Genomic DNA, 8075 nt, shown 5'->3' with positions numbered 1-8075 from the left:
AAATTATTTCCAACACCCTAATGTGTATGTAAGCTACCAAATCCTTGTGAGAGAAATAGGGTGTGCCATGATGGAAAGAGGCCATCTTGGCTGGGGTAGGTGGTCTCATAATGCTAAGGAGATGAAGTTTTGAAGGGATAAATGGTCCTTTTAGGCAAATTGCAAGGGTGGAAATAAGAGGTTGGCAATTCACAATGAACCCGTACAGGGTTGAGAGTGGTGGTGGAAGGGACGTTGTCCTTGGTCTTAAATACCAGAGCACTTAGGAGGTGGATAGAAAGCATAGACAAAAAGAGCTTGGGGATGAACTCACATGTTGATTGAGATAACTACTCAAATGAGTACCAAGAACCAGGAAAAATATCAGTCAGGCTTGTTAGTTAGTCACAAAGTTTCCATCTTGAAGCCAAGGAATATTGGCCCGGCAAGTCCACTTCTGCACTTTTGCTCTTTTAGACAATGTTCATTGAGAAGTTACCTACTAAGAATCACAACTCCAAGGGTCAAGGCTGACAACCTAGAAAGGGAGATTACAGAAGGGACCTCTGATGCTTTCAGTCTGTTTTAAGGTGAGTTACCTGAGAATGTGCATATTTATAAAAATTTGCCTCAGTTGTATGTAGTTTGTACCCTAACCTTTTTCATACCATCGTTTAATTTACCTGTAGACCTGAACTGACACGGCATATTAGGTGGTAAACAACTTGAAAACACTAGAAACACCTTTCATCATTTTACTCTTAAATAAAGGCAGGTGACATCTTTATATTTGTTTTTTTTTTTCACTGAAACTTTGAAGATTATTTTTGCAAACATTTTGAGTACTGTGTTTTTAGTGGTTACAAGTTCGACTGTGATGTCTTAGTGTGCATTTCTTTCAGTTTATCCTGCTTTCTGTGCTTCTTGAGGCTGTAGGTGTGTGTCTTTTGCCAGATTTGGGGGATTCTCAGCCACCATTTCTTTGAATACATCTTCAGCCTCCACCCCCACCCCTTCTAACAAATGTTAGATCTGTAGTCTCACAGGTTCCTGAGACTCTGTTTACTTACTTTTTGGTACGTTTTTATCTTAGTCTGCATGGGTTGCCATAGCAAAGTGCCATAGCTTGGGTGATTCAAACAACGGAAATTAATTTCTCACAGTTTTGGAGGCTGGAAGTCCAAGATCAAGGTGTTGGCCTTGGTCTCTGATGAGGGCTCTCTTCCTGGCTTGCAGATGGCTGCCTTCTTGCTGTGTCCTCATATGGCCTTTTCTTGGTGCCTGAGCATGGAAGGAGAGAAAGAAAGTGCTTGCTCTCTTCCTTTTGTAAAACCACCAGTCCTGTCCGATTAGGAATCCAGCCTTATGACCTCATGTAGCCTTAATTTACTCTGAAAAACCCTATCTCCAAATACAGTCTCATTGGAAGTTAGCACTTCAACATATGAATTTTGGTGGGATACAATTCAGTCCGTAGCATTTCAGTCCCTGGCCCCCCAAATTCATGTTCTCACATGCAAAAATATATCCACTCCCTCCCAACAACCCCCAAAGTCTTAACTTATTGCAGCATCAACTCTAAAGTCAAGTTCAAAGTCTCACCTAAATATCACATAAATGAGATATGGGTGAGACTTGAAGTATCATTCATCCTGAGGCAAAATTCATGTCCAGCTGTGAACCTGTAACACCAGATAGGTGATGTGCTTCCAAAATTCGATTGTGGGACAGCATAAGATAGACATTCTCACTCCAAAAAGGAGAAATAGGAAAGAAGAAAGGGGTGATGGATCCCAAGCAAGCCCAAAACCTAGCAAAGCAAGCTCCATGAGATCTTCAGGTGAGGATAAACCTCTCTGGCTTTGTGTCCCACCTTCCAGACCTGCTCGTGCAGCCATCCTGCTGCCAAGCTCTGCTGGGCAGCCCTGCCTCCAAACTGTGGCTGGAGGCTGTCTGGCCTGTTGAAACCAAGCTGATGTCCCCACCCTTTGAAACTGAGGAGGCAGCCTCAAGATCTCTGAGTCGACTTCAGAGTCATTCTTCCCTTTCTTGAAGCACAGCGCACGTTTGCAGCTGAATAAGCTCTATTGTCTGGCCCTATAGGATCTAAGAATTCCAACAGCCTTCCTTCATTTGTCTGGTTTTTCTATCCCCTTTAGTCCCAGCTGGCTGTGTTTCTGCTGGTATAGTCCCATTTCTGTCCCTGGCTTCTGCTGAGATGGCTGATTAAATCTACGAGTCACACCCATGATCTCGTTATCAAATGGTTGCTCAGCCTCGCCCTTAGTGTTCTCTTCAGAACAAGTTTTCTCGTGTTTTGCAACATGGATAGAATTTACCAAACCTCCAAGTTCTAGTTCCTTTTGGGTTAACAGTTCCTTTTTCATTCATCTCTCTTCTCTCGAATATTTTTTTTCTTGGCTGGGTTGGGTCTTCGTTGTTGCGCACAGGCTTTCTCTAGTCGCAGCAAGTGGGGGCTATTCTTCGTTGCGGTGCATGGGCTACTCATTGTGGTGGCTTCTCTTGTTGCTGAGCGTGGGCTCTAGACGCGTGGGCTTCAGTAGTTGTGGCGCATGGGCTCAGGAGTTGTGGCACACGGGCTTAGTTGTTCTGCGGCATGTGGGATCTTCCTGGACCAGGGCTCAAACCAGTGTCCCCTGCACTGGCAGGCGGATTCTTAACCACTGCGCCACCAGGGAAGTCCCTCTCCTCTCGAATTTTGCTCTAATCAGTAAGGAGGACCCAAGCTGTGCCTTCAATACTTTGCTTGGAAATCTCCTATGTTGAACATCCAGTTTCATTGCTCACACGTTCTACATTCCACAGAACACTGGAACACAGTGCAGTGAAGTTCTTTGCCACTTTACAACAAGGATTGCCTTTCTTCCCGTTTCCAATGATGTGTTCCTCATTTCTGATGTCTGAGACCTCACCAGAATGGCCTTTAATTCTAGGAGTCACCTCAAAACTCTTCCAGCCTCTTTCCGTAACCCAGTTCCAAAGCTACTTCCACATTCTTAGGTATTTGTTAGAGCAGCATCCCTCTTCTAGGTACCAAAACCTGTCTTAATCTGTTTGGGTTCCAAACCAAAATACAGGCAGACCTTGTTTTATTGTGTTTCATTTTATTTGCACTTTGCAGGTATTCTGGGATTGTTTTTCTGTTTTTTGTTTTCCAAATGTAAGGTTTGTGGCAACCTGGTGTTGAGCAACTCTATTGGTGCCATTTTTCCAACAGCATTTCTCAGTTCGTGTCCCTGTCATATTTTGGTAATTCTCTCAATATTTCAAACTTTTTCATTATTATTATATGTGTTATGGTGATCTGTGAACAGTGGTCTTTGATGTTACTAGTATGATTCGCTGAAAGTTAGCATCTTTTAGCAATAAAGTTTTTTTTTTTTTTTTTTTTTTTGCGGTATGCGGGCCTTTCACTGTTGTGGCCTCTCCCATTGCGGAGCACAGGCTCCAGACGCGCAGACTCAGCGGCCATGGCTTACGGACCCAGCCGCTCCGCGGCATGTGGGATCTTCCCAGACCGGGGCACAAACCCATGTCCCCTGCATCGGCAGGCGGACTCTCAACCACTGCGCCACCAGGGAAGCCTGCAATAAAGTATTTTTAAATCGAGGTACGTACTTGTTTTTTAGACATAATACCATTGCACACTCGATAGACTACAGTATAAAGATAACTTTTATATGCACTGGGAAACCAAAAAACAGTATGTGACTCACTGTTGCGATATTCACTTTATTGTGGCTTTCTGGAACTGAACGCACAATATCTCTGAGGTGTGCCTGTACCATAGGCTGGGTGGCTCAAACAGAGATTTAATTCTCACAGCTCTGGAGCTGGGAAGGCTAAGATGATTTGGTTTCAAGGGGCCAGCAGATTTGGTTTCTGGTAGGAGCTCTCTTCCTGGCTTGCAGGTGGCCACCTTCTTGCTGTGTTTTCATGGCCTTCCCTCAGTGCATGGGTGTGGAGAGAGAGAATTCTTTCCCCCTCTTCTTAGAAGTCTACCAGTCTTATCACATTAAGACCCCATACTTATAACCTCATTTAACCTAATTACCTTCTAAAAGCCCCATCTCTAAATACAGTCATATTGGGGGTTAGGGCTTCAACATATAAATTCAGGGGACACAGTTCAGTCCATAGCAATTTTCTCTTTGTTGTTCAGATTGGGTATTTTCTATTGTTCTGTCTTCAAGTTCACTGGTTCCTCTGTCCCTTCCATTCTACTATTTGAGCCCATTATTGGGTTTTATGTCAGTTATTGTGTTGTTCACTTGCACTTGATTCTCTATTCTGTTTCTCTGCTGAGACTTCTATTTTTTAAATTTGTGTCAGGTGTGTTTGTAATTGCTCACCGAGGCATTGTTATAATGACTGTTTTAAAATCCTTGTCAGGTAATTCTCACATTTGTGCCATGTCAGTGTTGGCATCTGTGGATCATCTCACTCAGGTTGAGATTTTCCTGGTTCTTTGTGTGATGAGTGATTTTCCATTGAAATCTGGACATTTTGAGTATTATGAGGCCCTGACTCTCTTTGGAGCTTCCGTCTGGGCAGCCTTCCTCTGACACTGCTCTGGTGGAAAGGGTTGGGGGGACACTGCCTTATGACTATAAGTTGGTGTTGGAAGTCCCGGTCCATCATTGGCCTCTGTTGATACGTGGGACAGGGATCCTCAGTACTGCTGGGCTGGGGGTGCGGAGGAGTTCCAGCTCCCCACGTGGCCTCCACTGACACCACACCAGTAAGGAAGGGGAGAGACGTCTTATCTCTGGGTAGGGTTGGAAGCCTAGTCTCCCCTAGAGTCCCCGGTGACACTGCTGAGGTGGGATGGGGGAGGGGTTGGCTTTGACAATCCTGTCCCCCACTTGACCTTCTCTGACACCACTCAGGGTGGGGATGGGGCATTGAGGAGCCTCATTACAGCCTGTGAGGGTGGATATGTAGGCTCCCCACTTGGCCTTTGTTGGTTGTGGATAAGAGCACAGTGTTTTTCCATGGTCTCTGGCCGGAGTAGGGTGGTTCTTGTCTAAAAGTTTTCTGTCTTGCTAAGCTGCTCTTTTTTCCTAGTCCTTTGGCTAGAATGAGCAGACTTTTCTTGGGCTTTTTTTTTTGGTCTGTGCTTGTTGTTGTTTCTGGATTTCCTGCTTCTTCAGAACCCAGTCTGGGACAAATGAAGCAAAAAGAAAACCCAAGGAGCCCTGCGTTGTTCTTCAGGTCCAGAGGTCCCCAGCCTGTCTGTATTCTCTCCACCTTTCAGAATCTTATGTTGTTTTTTATAGAACGTGCAGGGGTTTTAGCTATACTTAGAGTAATGGGGGAAATCACCACTCCACCTTTCCCATGACATCCTCCATCTGACACTGAAATGGCAGGTCAAGTTGCATCAAAGGTTTGTAGCTTACACCGGGCATTTGTAACCAAGTAAGGACCAAGAGGAATGCTCACTTGTTCCCCAAAGATACATTGCCTAGTTGGAAGGTAGAAACTATCAGGCTGCAAGCGTCATCTAGCTTTGAGGGAACTATAGTTTTTAAGTTGAGGAAATACCAGCATTTAATTGTAGTTTACAAATTCAAGAAGGAAGAATAAATATGACTAAGAATATAAACTATGAGGTTAAGCATTTTTATTTGTATCTTTGCTCCAAGAACATGTGAGGACCACTGGAGAATTAGATTCAGAATTGTGTGTTTTTTTCCTATTATGTATTATCTATGTGTGTATATCACAAAGAACCAACAAAATAAAGAAGGAAAATAATTGGAATTTGGGACAAATCACGTCATCCTTTTAAATCTGTTTCCTCATTTATATATATTTTAAAATGTCATACCTCCTTGAGAGTGGCTAGATTAGGTAGATAATGGGTGCAGAGTGATTTGTAAGCTATCAAGTGCTGTATGACTATTAGGTATTGGTATAGCTGTTTCTATGACCTGCCATCAGCTTTATGATGGTGTAGCCCAATAAAATGATGATGAATATAACATGTGTCTTTTAATCTTTTATTTAAAAAAGTATTTTTAATGAACAGTAGTAAAATCTGCATCTTTTGAGATGATTGTATGGTTTTCTGTAATCTGTTAATGTGGTAAATTACATTGATAAATTTTCTAATGTTAAAGAACACTTGCATTCCTGGGATTTACACAACTTAATGATTTTCCCTACCCTTGGAAGAGTTTGTGCTCCTTGAATGTTTAGTTACATTCACCTGTTAAACTGGGATTATTGTTGTATAGTGTGTGTTTTGACTGGTTTTAGGGGATATTCAGACTTTCTATCTCTTCTTGAATTTTTTTAAGTTAGGCTTTTCTAAAAGTTTTCTTTTTTGCCATTAAGTTGTTCAAATATTTTTATTTTATTTAAAATCCCTGTTTTATCTGTAGTTATGATCTCTTTTTCATTCCTGGAATTGCTTGTTTGTCTCCTCTTCTTTTCTCTTGATTGTGTTTCCAGAGGTTTGTCAGTTTTGCTACTCCAAAAAAAAACCTGGCTTTTGGGCATTTTATAAAATCAACTTTATTAAAGTATACTTTTAGATAAATAAATTCACCCATTTAAAGTGTCCAGTGAGTTTGATAAATATAATACCTGTTTAACCACCAAACTTGTGTGTGTGTTTATAGTATGGTTTTTTCCTTCTTTCTTTCCTCCTTTAATCTCATTGACCCAACTAAAATAACCCAACTATTAGTTTCATTGATTTGTTTCTATTGTTTATTCTCTATTTTATTTATTTCTGCTCTAATCTTTATTAGTTTCTTCCTTCTGCTAACTTTAGTCTTAGTTCTTTTTTTTTTTTTTTTTTGTGGTACGCGGGCCTCTCACTGTTGTGGCCTCTCCTGTTGCGGAGCACAGGCTCCGGACGCGCAGGCTCAGTGGCCATGGCTCACGGGCCTAGCCGCTCCGCAGCATGTGGGATCTTCCCAGACCAGGGCACGAACCCGTGTCCCCTGCATCGGCAGGCGGACTCTCAACCACTGCGCCACCAGGGAAGCCCCAGTTCTTTTTTTTAAAATATTTTTCTGACGTGGACCATTTTTAAAGTCTTTATTGAATTTGTTACAATATTGCTTCTGTTTTATGTTTTGGTGTTTTTTCTGATTTCGTTTTTGTTTTTTTATTTGGCCGCAAGGCATGTGGGATCTTAGCTCTCCAACCAGGGATCGAACCCACACCCCCTGCATTGGAAGGCAAAGTCTTAACCACTGGACCGCCAGGGAAGTCCCTAGTTTGTTCTTCTTTTACTGCTTCCTTGAGGTATAAAGTTAGGTTGTTGATTTGAGTTCTTTTTTAGTGTAGGTATCTACTACTATAAACTTCCCTTTTGGTACTGCTTTTGCTGCAAACTGTAAGTTTTAGTATGTTGTGTTTTCATTTTCATTTGTCTCAATATTTTTTATTTTTTTTATTTTTTGCGGTACGCGGGCCTCTCACTGTTGTGGCCTCTCCCATTGCAGAGCACAGGCTCCGGACGCACAGGTTCAGCGGCCATGGCTCACAGGCCCAGCCGCTCCATGGCATGTGGGATCCTCCCGGACCGGGGCATGAACCCATGTCCCCTGCATCGGCAGGCGGACTCTCAACCACTGCGCCACCAGGGAAGCCCCAAGATTTTTTTTTTTTATCAAGATATTTTTTAAGTTCCTTGTGATATCTTCTTTGACCCATTTGTTGTTCAAGAGTGTGTTGTTTAATTTCCACATATGTGTGAATTTTCCAGTTTTCCTTTTGCTATTCATTTCTAGTTTCATTCCACTGTGGTCAAAAAAGACACTTAATGTGATTTCAATCTTCTTAAAAATTTTAAGACTTGTTTCGTGACCTAAAATGTGATTTATTGTGGAGAATGTTCCATATGCACTTGAGAAGGGAATGTAAATCTCTGAGTTTTTTCTTTTACCACTTTGCCCAACAACATCAGGAGTAACCAGCCAACTTTATTCTCTTTGTTTGTTTTTGTGTTGTCAATCTCAGCCTATAATGATGCTATTGGCTAGAAGTGCCTGAGGTACTCACCTAGGCCCATACTACTTGTAGTGAGCCCGGAGCCAATGTTGTGGCTGGACCAG

Source organism: Delphinus delphis, chromosome 12, assembly GCF_949987515.2.
Source record: "Delphinus delphis chromosome 12, mDelDel1.2, whole genome shotgun sequence".
NCBI lineage: Eukaryota > Metazoa > Chordata > Mammalia > Artiodactyla > Delphinidae > Delphinus > Delphinus delphis.
Note: the sequence above shows the minus strand (reverse complement) of the source record.